At 42.2% G+C, this 14838-nt stretch overlaps 1 pseudogene across 1 annotated transcript; it reads left to right on the forward strand.

Annotated features, from left to right (window-relative positions):
- The first annotated feature begins 279 nt into the window (after positions 1-279).
- Positions 280-14352, forward strand: LOC146519304 (uncharacterized; annotated as a pseudogene). The gene is made up of 6 exons (XR_014874113.1): positions 280-360; positions 460-1334; positions 2228-5130; positions 5332-5412; positions 6866-9697; positions 10307-14352. The product of XR_014874113.1 is annotated as an uncharacterized LOC146519304 (transcript).
- Positions 14353-14838: the final 486 nt, after the last annotated feature.

Raw genomic sequence — 14838 nt, forward strand, 5'->3', positions numbered from 1 at the left:
TTGTTGCACATTTTGAACTGTTGTCACCTTGCTGCACTGTAAATAAATGCACTGTCATTATTTCTGAGCTCCGCGCCTGAGTCCACTCTTTAACAACCGTGACAGAAAATGTGGGATTGACTGCATTGTGATGGTGCAATGGTGCAAATGGACACTTAAAAATGCAATTCCCACTTCTCCACCATAGTCAGAGCTCATAATGTAGGTAGGCACAGATACTTTGATGATAATATGGTGGCTTTATAATAGGTAGTTTTAATTTACATCCTTCCTTACAGCATGGGAGACTTGACTGAATTCTTGAAACAAAGAGAAGTCTCTGAGGAATGGGAGAAGGTGCTTAATTCCAACAAGATACTGGTTGAAATGCAACTTTTCCTCATTGTTCTTAAGTTAAAAATGAGATTGTAGTTTCAAGGCTGGTTGTTTTAATAAATCAAATTATTTTTCCATCTTTAGATTGATGCCAGTGTCATAAGTCTAATGACAGATGAGGAGCTGAAGACTTATTTGCCATCATACGGTGATCGTCTAGCAGTATTTGGATTTAGCAGACGGAGGGGCAGCAGCCGCAAGTCAGCGCTTTTTGAAAGGCTGAAATCCAAACTGTCCAAAAGAAAATTATCTGAAGAGGATGGCAGTAGCACATGGCAAGAAGAACATTCCCAAACAACCCATAAAATAAATGCTCTGAAGAGAAATAGAAAAATAGAAATAGGATGGATGCATTATAATGAAGGCACTGAGGTTTTCAAGCAGGTTAGAGCTAGACGAGGAAGAGGAACAAGAAAAATAGACATTTGCAAGGATGCCAAGAAAAGGGACATATTACAGGTTGCAACAGGCCTGTTCTTTCCAGATGGAGGAAACATTCAGGGGCCCTTAACAGATTTTGACTGTGATCTGAAGGATTATCAAGAGATGATAGTCGATGATGCATTGACAGTAGGAGAACTTTATCATGTCACAAAACTAAATATCCTCAGTTTCTACCTCACCACAAAGAAAAAACAAAATGACAGCCTTCAGAGCTCCAGCTCAGGTTTGCATCCATCTTCAGAAATTGAAGAGAGTCCTCAAAACCAAACCTCTTCTTTTACTGTCACTACAGTCCAAACATCTGCTCCATTTGAAACAATCAGCCATGATGTGACATACATTGAAGACACTCCAAACAATAACCTTACACAATCTTCCACGCAGTCTCTAAGCGCTAACACTTCTCACAGCAGTGATATTATTTTTGTTGGCCCCTTTTTTGACAGTGAGCCAATAAATTTGGATGACACCCTGATTTTTTCTAACCTGGTCCATCCAGTGAGAGAATGAGGAGAGTAGTGGTCAAAGGAGCTTGCAAAGAAAAGCGTCTGGACTTCTTTAAGTTGGGATGTCATGCTGGAGAAAACTCTCCTGAGTTTTTCTGATACATGTAGCCAGTGTATCAGAAAAACTCAGGAGAGTTTTCTCCAAGCATGACATCCCAGTGCATTTCAGACCCAGCAACAGACAAAAACTGGTTCACCCGAAAGACAAAACTCGAAAAAACAGACTTAACAATGTGGTGCATGCTGTACAGTGCAGCGAGAAATGCCCAGACCTCTACATTGGAGAGACAGCCACTTCACAAGCGCATGGCACAACATAGAAGCGCCACCTCCACACGACAAGACTCAGCAGTCCATCTGCATCTTAAGGATAAACGTCACTCTTTCGAGGATGCCAATGTTCACATTTTGGACAGAGAGGACAGATGGTTTGAAAGAGGAGTGAAAGAAGCCATCTTTGTCCACTTTGAGCGACCATCTTTGAACAGAGGCGGTGGTTTACGACACCAACTGTCTGCCATCTATAATCCAGTTTTGAGTTCCCTCCCCAGACGCCTTAACGCCCACTCACATCCTGGGCCATCTGACCTCAGGAATTCGCATGATAAGGTGGGGCCAGGTTTCACAATGAGCTCACCCGAAACCCTGGCTGATTGGGACCCACACCCAGTTTCACACCTTGGCTCAGGCGATTAGAGGATCATCAGGGGGTCCTTTTGTCCCTCTGTGGGGGGAAACTCCCACTAAGTTTAAATCTGGGACTCTACACCATTTGACCTTAGAACTGAAGAAGCTTCTCGGATGAGAGGTGAAACGTCTTCAAGCAACTTAAAGAAGTCCAGACGCTTTTCTTTGCAAGCTCCTTTGACTACGATGACCTGGATGACTGAGAACCTTCACAGAGGAGAGTAGTGGTGGTCCAGAGAGGGCAGGTAATGTCAGAGCTCATTTCACATTTTAGTGATAAGGACCTTGAAGATGTCGACATCAAAATCCAGGTCTTACTGCCTGATGGAACACCTGAAATGGCCCATGACGATGGGGGAGTTGTGAGAGATTGTGTTTCAGAATTCTTGATGAAATAAAGCGTTTTTCTACAACTTCATGAAGTTAGCTGTAACTTTAGATAGAAGACTCAGACACACATATTTATGGCTTTATCTTACAGAATTCAATATCCCCGTGCTGGGCAAACAGGTTTTGCAGCTGTTTGAGCAAAGACCCTGGTCTGGTGAAGATGGTCTCAGCCAGAAGCACATGCCCTGGTGTGGTGAAGATGGTCTCACAGGGAGCACAGACCCTGGTGTGGGGAAGATGTCCTCATAGGGAGCACTGGCCCTGCTGCAATGTGGATGGCCTTAGCCAGCAACACAGGCCCTGGTGAAATGTAGATGGCCTCAACCATCAACATACGCCTTGGTGAAATGTAGGTGGCCTCAGCCAGTAGCACAGGCCCTGGTGTGGTGAAGATGGCCTCACAGGAAGCACTGTCCCTGGTGTAATGTGTATGGCCTCAGCCAACAACAGTGGCCCTGGTGTAATGTGGATTGCATCAGCCAGCAAAACAAACCCTGGTGAAATCTGGATGGTTTCGGAAAGCACAACAGGCCCTGGTGTAATGTGGATGGCATCAACTAGTAGCACAGGCCCTGGTGAAATGTAGTTGGCCTAAGCCAGCAACATAGGTCCTGGTGAAATGTAAAGGGCCTCAGCCAGTAGCACAGGCCCTGGTGTGGTGAATATGGCCTCACAAGGAGCAGTGGCCCTGGTGTAATGTGAATGGCATCAACTAGTAGCACAGGCCCTGGTGAAATGTAGTTGGCCTAAGCAAGCAACACAGATCCTGGTGAAATGTGGATGGCCTCAGCCAGTAGCACAGGCCCTGGTCTGGTGATGATGGCCTCATAGGAAGAACTGGCAGTGGTGTAATGTGGATGGCCTCAGCCAACACCACTGGCCCTTGTGTGGTGATGATGGCCTCATAGGAAGCACTGGCCCTGGTGAAATGTGGACGGTATTGGCCATCACCACAGGCCCTGGTGTAATGTGAATGTCTTCAGCCAACACCACTGGCCCTGGTGCAATGTGGATGGCATCAGCCAGGAGCACAGGCCCTTGTGTATTGTGGATCGCATCAGCCAGCAACACAAGCCCTGGTGAAATGTGGATGGTTTCGGACAGCACCACAGGTCCTGGTGAAATGTAGATGGCCTCAAACAGCAGCACAGGCCCATCTGTCGTGAAGATGGCCTCAAAGGGAGCACTACCTCTGGTTCAATGTGAATGGCCTCAGACAGCAGCACAGGCCCTGGTGTGGTGAAAATGGCCTCACGGGAATCACTGTCCTTGGTGTAATGTTGATGGCCTCATCCAACAACACTGGCCCTGGTGAAATGTGGATGGTATCGGCAAAAACCACAGGCCCTGGTGTAATGTAGATGGCATAAGCCAGTAGCACAGGCCCTTGTGTATTGTGGATGGCATCAGCCAGCAACACAGGCCCTGGTCAAATGTGGATAGTAATGGCAAAAACCACAGGCCCTGGTGTAATGTGCATGGCATCAACAAGTAGCAGAGGCCCTGGTGAAATGTAGTTGTCCTAAACCAGAAACACAGGGCCTTGTGATATGTGGATGGCCTCAGCCAGAAGCACAGGCCCTGGTGTGGTGAAGATGGCCTCACAGGGAGCACTGGCCCTGATGAAATGTGGATGGCATCAGCTAGTAGAACAGGCCCTTTTTTTTGTGAATAGCATCAGCCAGCAACGCAGGCTCTTTTTAAATGTAATTGACCCCCACGTATGTCACACCGTTTCGTGCTGCTCGATCGGGAATAGGGTGCTATGACTCTTGGTAGGGATTCGTCGCACCGTTTTCCCAAAATTCCCCCAAAAAAGACCCCATTTTTCCCCATTCATTTCGATTGGGAAGGGCCCGAAGAAAGATGCCAACCCAGGCCACTTTGAAGGCCTACCGCTCGGCCATACTTTGTCGTAGAAACGTCATTTAAACTTTAAACAGGTCACGAGATTTTGGACTTTTATTGACCAAACCCATGTTGAGATATCTTTTACGGTTGTTTCACAGGAGCAGTTTAACTTTTAGGAAAATTGAGATTTTTCACGGAATGTTCGCCCCACTGTCAACTGCCAAAAAACCAGAGTGTGGAGAATAATTTAAAAAATTTGTCTTTCTCGTCCTGTCCCACCCAAACTGTTCGCACTACATCCATAATTTAGACATCAAAACGTAGCTATCGTTGTCTTCTTTCATCCAATGTGTCTCTTATCGATATCAGATTTACGGTTTTCTCACAAATGCCATAAAAGCGCAGCCTCCTCCCTCTCTGTCCCCCATAGACAACCATTCTAAAACTGCTCTCAATTTTGAACATCGAAGGGTGTCTTTACACTGTCACCACGTCAGTATAATACACTCTACAGGCATGGAAATTTAATATGTTGTAGTCTGGAAGTTCCTGCCACTCACGGTGAAAGAATTTTTGCGATCGGACCTAATGTTTTCTCTTGGCAAGCATTTGTTTCAGAGCTTAATTCCCCTTTGCCCATCTCTCTGTCGGACCCCAACTGCAAAGTGTGTGTGTGTGTCCCATCCCCTCCTGCCACTCACAGGAGTTACTATAGCAACCGGCCCTAACAGCTGAGTACTGATAAACTGTCTCCCTCTTTCTCACTCAGTAGTTCAGTATGCATTTCTTTCATCAGATTCCTAAAATACAGACATCTCCACAGCAAAGACATTTCTGGATGATTGATGGATCATTTTCAGACTCTCCCTTTCAACAGGTACCTACACTGATCTCATGAGTAAATAGTATAGCTTTATCGCACTAACAGGTCCCCCTAATGGTTTTACACTTCTACCTGAGAATAAGTTCATTTTACTTTTGAAAGTCTTGATTTGCATAATTATTTTCACTAGAAATGTCCTTGATTTGAGATTTGAAATGTTGAGATTTTTTTATACTGGGTTTTGTGTGTTAACAGATGGCCAGGACACCTCCACAATTAAAACACGTCTGGAAAGTGGATGAACCACGATCCTGCTCCCATTTTCTTTCTGGAAAGGTATTTCTGAATTTTTGTCTCTCTGTCTCCATCTGCCCGTCTCTATCTGTCTTGCTCTCTCTCAGAGGTCACAAAGTACACACATTATGTACTTAAGTAGAAGAACAGATACCAGTGTTAAAAAAATACTCCAGAAAAAGTTGATGTATAGACTCAACTTATTTTACTGAAATGAACTCAAAGTAAGAAAGAAATAAGTTTTTTGCATTTCTACCACCAATTTTATGCAAAACTAACTGAACCTTCTGCTATATTCATGTAATGATAAAATAATACAATATATATTTATATTTATTCTGTTGCTACATTGTAGAGGGTGACTTTGCCTCTAAACACGAAAATGATCGGAAACAGGATAAAGTGGGATTCAGCAGGTGGGGGGACCCTGAAATCAGATGTAATGGCTCAGTGTGGGAAAAAGAAACACAACTCACAATAATTTCTCTTAAGAGCTCAAGTAGATTTTCTTAGTGTAGCGGGTTGTGATCAGCGGACCTGTGACTTGTGAATTGAAGCAGATGTTAGCAGATGTTTCATGAGTTATCCTGGATGATTTCCATACTCTACATTTACAGTTCACTGTTTGTGTTCTAGATAGTATAAAGTTGGTATAAATGTGGAATTCAGTCACTGAATCTAAGCATTACAGCCACTGTGAACCAGTCAAATACAGTGTTCTTTGTTTTAAATCCATCACAGAACAGCAATTTTACCCATTTTTGCTGCACTACACTGTAGAGTATATTCATTTCACATATCTCAGTTAGTGTACCTCAGTTGGTTCACAATATAAAACATCTGTCTTATGCTCTCCTTCTCTCTGTTTCTGTCGCTCTTGTTCTGCCTCTTATCCACCTTATCAGCTGCTTATCTAATGCTGTTTATCCTCAGAATGTGCTCTAATATGATTTATCAGTAATATATTTGTGGCTGTAGCTCAGGTGGTAGAGCAGGTCATCTACTGATCGGAAGGTTGGTGGTTCGATTCCTGGCTTCCCCTAGTCTGCATGCCAAATATCCTTGGGCAAGATACTAACCCCAAATTGCTCTCCGATGCATCCATCGGAGTATGAATGTGTGTGAATGTCAGTTAGAAAGCACCTAGGAAAAATGTGCTTGTGCGAATGGGTGTGAATGGGTGAATGCACAAGTTGTATAAAGCGCTTTGAGTGCTCAGAAGAGTAGAAAAGCGCTATATAAGAACCAGTCCATTTACCATTTACCATATATTTGGCTTTATTTGCCTGAAAATTGCTTAGTTGTCTTGTCATAGATTAAAAGTGTCCTCACTTTGATAAAAACACTAAATTTAAAACAACCTTTGCCACTTAAAAAAAATAATAATAATTCTAGCGTCATTGTACCAAGAGGAAATAAATTGAATTGCTTAACCTAACAGATTTCATTAAATGCTTAAGAATAATGTGTCCCCCCTTTACAATTCCTTGACCAGCCTCCCCACAACACAACTAATGATGAAGGAGCTACAGAGCAACAAAGTTCAATGCTTTTTTTGTGTCAATGCAACACATTGTCAAAGTGATGAAAGGTACACAGAATTCTCTAGAAATCATCAGTGTACATGTAATGCCCTCATATTCCTGGCCTACCGCAATGAGGGATGCCAGTTCAACACAACCCAACTTGACAAGGTACTTGAACAGGGAGATGCACTCTACTGTTGGATTAAAGCAAATCTTCTGCAGGAGGGGCATTATAAGCATGATCATCTGACATTAGAGGAACTCCCCAACAAGTTCATACTGACACAAATGTCTACAGTGTGAACGAAGATGTAAGGTATGGATACCTGAAGGCAGCAGAAAGCAGTCCTCAAAAACAAAAGTGGTGGTTGCCTCTTGCTAGTCGGCTCAAGTGTCTGTCAACAGATGTGAACAATGCCTTACTCATTGTCCCACCTGAGTGCAGTGCACTTTTCCGAGACAGATTTCGGAGGTATGGATTGTTTGATTCACACTCAAGAGGAGCAGCAGGTTTACCCCAGCCAAATGAAACAGCAGTAATGCTCACTTTCACTCATGTGAATGACCTGATAACCCACCTGCATGACCTTTTTCAAGATCATGGCAATTATGCAAGTTATGAGTTTGTGCCAGTTTCTTTCCAGAGAATCAGCACTCACAGTAAACATCCTGGACAGTTAATCCAGGTAACACAAAGAACTACAGCTACATCAGCACCACAAAGGGATGAACCACAAGTCACAAATACCACTGTGCAAGTACCTCAACCAGAATCACCCCAAACTCACAATACGAAATGGCTGCAAATCAAATCTGTGAAGATCAACTTGAAACATCTGTTGAACCAACAACAGCATCATAAAAGAGCAACAAGAAAATCTTGAACTGAATAATAAAAAAAACAAAGTCACAGATAAAACCCCTGAAACAGCAGAAAATATGTGCAAATTAAATACACAACGACGTAAGAAAGTTATTCGTCAAGCTAAAACAAGTCAGAGGCAGCATGTACAGCCTAAAGATAAATCTTCATCTGATGAAGTGGCAACGAAGACAAACAAAAGAAGACATGACAAACAAAGATATGCCATCTGTCCTGAATTTCAGATGAAAAAATTACAGGCTATGAAAACTCATTTTGCTGAAAACAGTCATTATCGCAAACAAAAACTGTTAGCAGCCAAAGATTATTATGCAAATCCTCATATTCAAGAAAAAATAAAAGCCCAAAATGTTAAAAGGTACCAAACTGATCCTCATTTTAGAAAAAAACAGAAAGACTATATCATCAGAAGATACACAACAGACCCTGATTTTCAAAGTAGAAAGAAAAATGTCGTCCAGAGGTACAACACGGAAAAAATACATGGACCAGAAATACAGAGAGGATGGTGTCAGAGAAAGGAAGAGAGCATACATAAGAACACGATATGCATCTGATCCGAACTATAGGCACAAACAAAAACAGTCAATTTATGTCAGGTATCACAATGACCCACAATTCAGACTGCGCCATATACAGCGCTGTGTCCTGTACCAGAAACACAAAATGGCAACAACTGCATTATTCTCCATACATAAAAAATTGCGTTGTGCACTGAGAATAAAGATGAAATACCGACGGCTCATAACACAATGCCAGCAAAGTCCACAACCCCAGGTTGTATTGAACAGTGTGATACAAGCTGCCATTTTAGCTTTTCGTGAAAAGATTCAATTAGGGCCCACCCATGTCTGCACAAAGATCAAAATATGTTAGAAATAGTCACATTGTTGCCACTTGCTTGACAGGAAAATTTGTCCATGTTTGTGAGAGGGAATGCTCAGCTCCTTGTACCTTTCCAAAACAAAGAATGCAAGAGTGGATCTGCCACAGCTGTGACAGCCACCTAAAAAGAGGGAGGATGTCATCCATCGCAGTGGCAAACAATTTAGCACTAGCACCCATTCCAATTGAACTGAGTGAATTAAATGTACTTGAAAGACAACTGATAGCTAAAATTCTTCCATTTGCCCAAATCGTTGCTTTGCCCAAAGGACAGCAAAGAGCCGTACATGGGGCTATTGTTTGACTACCATCAGATGTAGAAACCACAGTAAACTTGGTTTACCCAGCATTGAAGCCCAGCTCCTGCAGGTAAAATTAAAATTAAAAAGACACATCAGGTACAAAGGACACCAGCACTTCTAAACTGTGAATATGAAGAATGTGTTAACAGTACTATCAAAGCTAAAAGAAATGCATTCAGAATACAAAGATGTGTCAATTGACGAGGACGCTACGTTTGAAAATCCCGGAGATAATCAAGCAATTGAGACAGAATGTGACCCTGCTGATGCAGATATACAGGGTGCAGAGCCCAGAAACTCTGAACACCAAATTGTGACAGAAAGGAGAACCACTCCTCAGCTGAACTGCTTGAACCATCTAACACTGTAAATGAACAAGCAGATTGTAAAAATTCAAATGGGGAGCAATTGAAAGACATAGAGAAAGAAAAGGAGGAACTTCGACCCGGTCTTGCTCTAGACACCTGTATGCAACCACCAGATATTGCACAGGAAATTTTAGCATATGGTGAAGGGATATTTAGCATTGCGCCTGCCCAAGGAAATAAACCTGTCGGCTTCTTCTCTGTACCTAAACTTGAAACCATGGCCTTTCCTGTTCAGTTTCCAACTGGACAGAACACGTTAGATGAAGCCAGACAAATAAAACTGTCCCCAAGCATGTACTTTAATTCACGGTTCTCTGCAGATACACGCTTTGCAACTGACCAAAGCTACTTATTCTTTTCACAGTTTGTGACAGAAACACACATGGCTAAAAACAGCTGTCAATCCAACTGCGCAAAGGTAAGGCAATCACCAAAGATGGACGTGAAATTTCTAACCGAATGCTTCAGAATAAAGATGAAGTGGAGCAACTGATAACTAACAAAGATGCAACACGCTTCATGAAACCTCTGAGAGATACTCCAGCCTATTGGGAGAAGGCACTGAAAGATCTCCATGCTATGGTCAGACAGTTAGGAAAGCCAACTTTTTTCCTGACATTTTCGGCTGCTGAAATGAGATGGCCTGAGATTATTGAGGTCATAAAAACTCAACAAGGTGAATAAGTGAAGTTTTCAGAGCTTGACTGGAATTCAAAGTGTGAAATTCTCAGAAGCAACCCTGTCACTGTAATGCGCATGTTTGAAAAGAGTTGATGCCCTAATGACAAATCTGATCCTGTCCCCTGCGCAGCCCATTGGTGAAGTAGAAGATTACTTCTATAGAGTGGAATTTCAGGCTAGAGGTAGCCCTCATATCCATTTACTAGTTTGGATCAAAGATGCACCTGAATTAGGAAGCGACCTTGAAGACAACGTGTACAAATTTATTGACAAGTATATATAACATGTAAGATGCCTGACAAAAATGCCGATCCTGAACTTCACAAAATTGTGTCTGAGGTTCAAGTCCACAGCAGAAATCACTCAAAATCCTGTAAAAAAGGCAATGTGTTATGTAGGTTTGGGTTCCCCAAACTACCTGTAGACCAAACAATGGTCACTTTCCCAGACCCAGATGATAACGATGATAATGACAATGATAAGCAGCGTTGCAAAAGTAATCAAAAAGGCAAAAACAAAAAGCAAAAGCAAATGTAACATATACATAGAGTCATCACATGAATCTATGTGATGACTTTGAATATTTCTGAGTATGTTAGTTTTTCAAATTAAAATACCATTGACATCAAAATCACCTTTATTCTGTTCTTTGTCCCTGTCTCATTATACAACTCTTATTAAAACAGTAAAGATTCAAGATTCAAGAAGTTTATTGTCATCTACACCGCAAAACAAAAATAGTTACGCAGAGCAATGAAATCCTTACTTTTGCAAGTTCCCTTCACAAAGCTAGACAAAAAAGTAACAAATAAGTAAAACAGTGCTACATAGGACTTGTAGCTTATTGTGGGTGTAATCAGAAGAAAATCAAGTAGTTGCAATACTGTTACAGTAATAAAAGATACAGAGTATGTAATATTAAGGTGTATATCTAAAGATATGTACCAAATTGCAAATTTACAGGTATTACAATTTAAGAGTAAGTCAATCATTGAGTATCCTAATTGCCAGTGGATAGAAACTATTTTTAAGTCTGGTTGTTCTTGCTTTTAGACCTTTCTAATGGCAGGGGTTTGAACAGTGTGTGCTGTGGGTGGGTGCGGTCCTTGATGACGTTGTGTGTCTTTTTCCAGCCCCGAGTGTTGTAAATGTCCTGTAGTGATGTAAGGGGTACTCCACAGATAAGTTGTGCCATTTAGAATTACTAGTCCAGCAAACCCCACTAACTGGATGTCTTTGGGCGGAAGCTGTAGTTGCCAGATACAACTTGGGTGAGAGGCATTGTACACCCATCATATTTGGAATAGGTTCCAGTCGCAAAGATAAGCAAATAAGGAAGGATTGTTTTTTTATTTTGTTTTTGTTTTTTTACTCTGACCCACCTCACACAGATAAGAATACATGTGCCGTTTTTAAGAAGCTGCAGTGTTTTAACTCAATTTGCTATTCTAGATAACAACAAAGTGAAAGAATCAATTCCCCTAATCCCAGTAAAATGGTTTCAGTAGAAAAAAAGTGAAGAGGTCGATTGCGTTCAAATTTTATACTGGGATGAAGTGTATTAGTTGATATCTGCAACTGAATTGAAAACAGTATTACCTCTTTGGTGCAGGACCTTGTAAAAATGGTATACTTGGGATTGTCCTCAATTCCCCATTCCATAACATAAACTGCTCAAAATAATAAAGGGTACACTTAAACAATGCGATGTAACTCCAAGTCAGTCACACTTCTGTGAAATCAAACTGTTCACTTAGGAAGTAACACTGACAACCAGTTTCACATGCTTTTTCACAAATAGAGTAGACATCAAGTGGAAATTATAGTCAATTCACCATAATAAAGGACTGGTTCTGCAGGTGGTGACCACAGACCACTTCTCAGCACCTATGCCTTCTGGCTAATGTTATGGTCACTTTTGAATGCTGGCGGTGATTTCATTTTAGTGGTAGCATGAGACAGTCTACAACCCACACAAGTGGCTCAGGTAGTGCAGCTCATCTAGCGTAGCACATCAATGTGAGCTGTGGCAAGAAGTTTTGCTGTGTCTGTTAGTGTAGTACCTGGATGTGGAGTAGGCCATAGGAGGGCAACAACCCAGCAGCAGGACCGCTACCTCCACCTTTGTGCAAGGAGGAACAAGAGGAGCCCTGCAAAATGACCTCAAACAGGCCACAAATGTGCATCTGTCTGCTCAAATGGTCAGAAACTGACTTCATGAGGGTGGCTTGAGGGTCCAGAGCTGGATGTTAAGAAAACACAAAGTTTGGCAACTTCAGCACTGGCACCCTATGCTCCTCACAGCTGAAAGGAGGTTCAAACTGAGCACGTGACAGTCTGGAGGGGCCGTGGGGAACGTTCTGCTGCCTGCAACATCCTCCAGCATGGGTCAGTAATGACCCATGGGCAGTGGGTCAGTAATGGTGTGGGGTGGCATTTCTGTGCCTGCCAGAGAGCCTGACTGTCATTGGGTAACAAGATGAGATCCTCGGACCCTTTGTGAGACCACATGCTGGTGCGTTTAGCCCTGGGGTCCACCTAATGCAAGACGACACTGGACCTCATGTGGCTGGAGTATTTCAGCAGTTCCTCCATGACAAAGGCATTGATGCTATGGACTGGCCTGCCTGTTCCCCAGACCTGAATCCAATTGAGCACATCTGTCTCACTCCATCCACCACAAACTGAGATTAGCAGTGTATGTGTAGTCATTAAAATATCCTTAAGTGTGAACAGTTTTTTTTTATTTTCAGCATTTGACATTACTGCAATGCTTTGACAAAAAACTACTTCACTTAAATAGAACTGCAAAGCAAAGTCTATCAAAATGTGTTTCAGTTTGTTTAGGGGTCTGGCACAAATCCTGCCTTGCAAAATTGGCAAATCAGAATTGTTAACAGTCAACACAGGTGTGTATCCCATTCATATTTGGCTTTACTTTTTTTCAGTTTATTTTTTACCTGTCTAAAGTATTGATCAGTTAAAATAACTTTTATTCTTACATTCCAGAAAGAAGAAATTTCTGAATATTCAGGGGAGGATGGATTGCCACATTCAGTTCTGGATCAAATATCAAACGATGATGATGGCAACCACAGCATATCAGAAGAAGAATATGTGCCAGATTCAGAGTCATATGATGAAGATTTAGATGAAGACATCTCATTATTGCCAAGCACATCAAAAGGTCTGCTATGCCAAGATGACATCTCCAAAGCGCATGAACAATCAGATTCAACAAATTTAATCCACAACTTGACAAAGGACAAGCCAGAAGATAAGAGCTTTGCGAAACTGAATCAGAAAAAATGACTTTAAGTAAAAGAAATTACTGCTATTTTTGTGGGCAAACCACAGGCTAAAATTTCCCGCCACCTGAAAACGCACAAAAAGGCTCCTGATGTTGTGCATGCATTTTCCCTGCCTAGAGACTCAAACGAGCGTAAAAGCCTGTTAGAGAAATTGAGAAATAAGGGAAATTTTAAGCATAATGCTGCAGTTTTGCATGGTGGAGTGGGACCACTGAAAGTGAAGAGAAGACCCAAGATTAAAGCAGTAGAGGGAAAGTTTGCTCATTGCTTTTATTGTCAAGGGATGTATGTTCGCAAGGATCTTTGGAGACATGTCCGCAGATGTCCTAACGAACCAAAAGATGACACGGATAAAGAACCTGGAAGAACCAAAGTACTCGGCCTGGCTTTAACTCTGGAGTCTCAGTGTTATCCGCAGGTGTCAAGTGGAGTGTGGAAGGTTCTTGCTGTTATGAAACAAGATGAGATTGCCTCAGCTGTGCGAAATGACTTTACTGTTATTCAGTTTGCCCAGTCCCTCTACAATAAACATGGACAAGACCCTACAAAGTATGATTATATACGTCAGAAGCTTCGTGAAGCGGGACGTTTGTTGTTGTGTCTGCGTACAGAATTCTCAGTGCATAACATGGAAGAAGCTATTAAGCCTGCTAACGTCCAGAGAGTTGTGCAAGCAGTAAAGAAAGTTTCAGGTTTTGATGAAGAGACACTGTCATACAAACTCCAAGCCTTACGCTGAAACTGGGACATACACTGCATAAAATGTCTGACATTATCCATTGTCGTGCCCTCATGACAGAGGATGAAGCCCTAATCAAGTCCACTGATGCGTTCAAGAAGTTGTATGTCTCCAAATGGTCCGAGATGGTGTCTCACCGTGTCTTGAACACATTGAGTGAGGCAAAGTTTAACAAGCCATCAACATTGCCCTTTACAGAAGATGTTCGGATTCTCCATCACTACCTTCAAAAATCTGCAGAAAGTGCCTTTTGCAGCTTGGAGAACGAAGCCACAGCTCAGAATTATGCCCACTTGCACAAGTTACACTCTCACAAATCATTGTGTTCAATCAAAGACGTTCTGGAGAGGTTTCAAAGATGTGCCTCAAAAGTTTTCTTGAAAGAGACAAAATGGCACTCCACACAGATGTTGCCACGGGGCTCTCAGAAATGGAACAGAGACTCTGTAACGATTTCTGTAGAATAGAAATAATGGGAAAAAGGGACAGAAATGTTCCAGTTCTTCTAACACCAAGCATGCTGGATGCCCGATCAATTACAGAGGAATGGACTCCTTGCGTGTTCATGCACGCCAGTGTGGAGCAAAGCAGCCTGAGTATCTAAGATCGACACAGCTCAGAAAACATGTTGCCACACTCTCACAAGTCCTTAATTTGAAAAACAACGAACTTGATCAGGTTGCAGATTTCCTGGGTCATGATATCCGCGTTCACCGCGAATCCTACAGATTACTAGTTCCCACAACACAGCTGGCCAAGATTTCCAAACTGCT

Source organism: Neolamprologus multifasciatus, chromosome 5 (assembly GCF_963576455.1).
Source record: "Neolamprologus multifasciatus chromosome 5, fNeoMul1.2, whole genome shotgun sequence".
NCBI classification, from domain to species: domain Eukaryota; kingdom Metazoa; phylum Chordata; class Actinopteri; order Cichliformes; family Cichlidae; genus Neolamprologus; species Neolamprologus multifasciatus.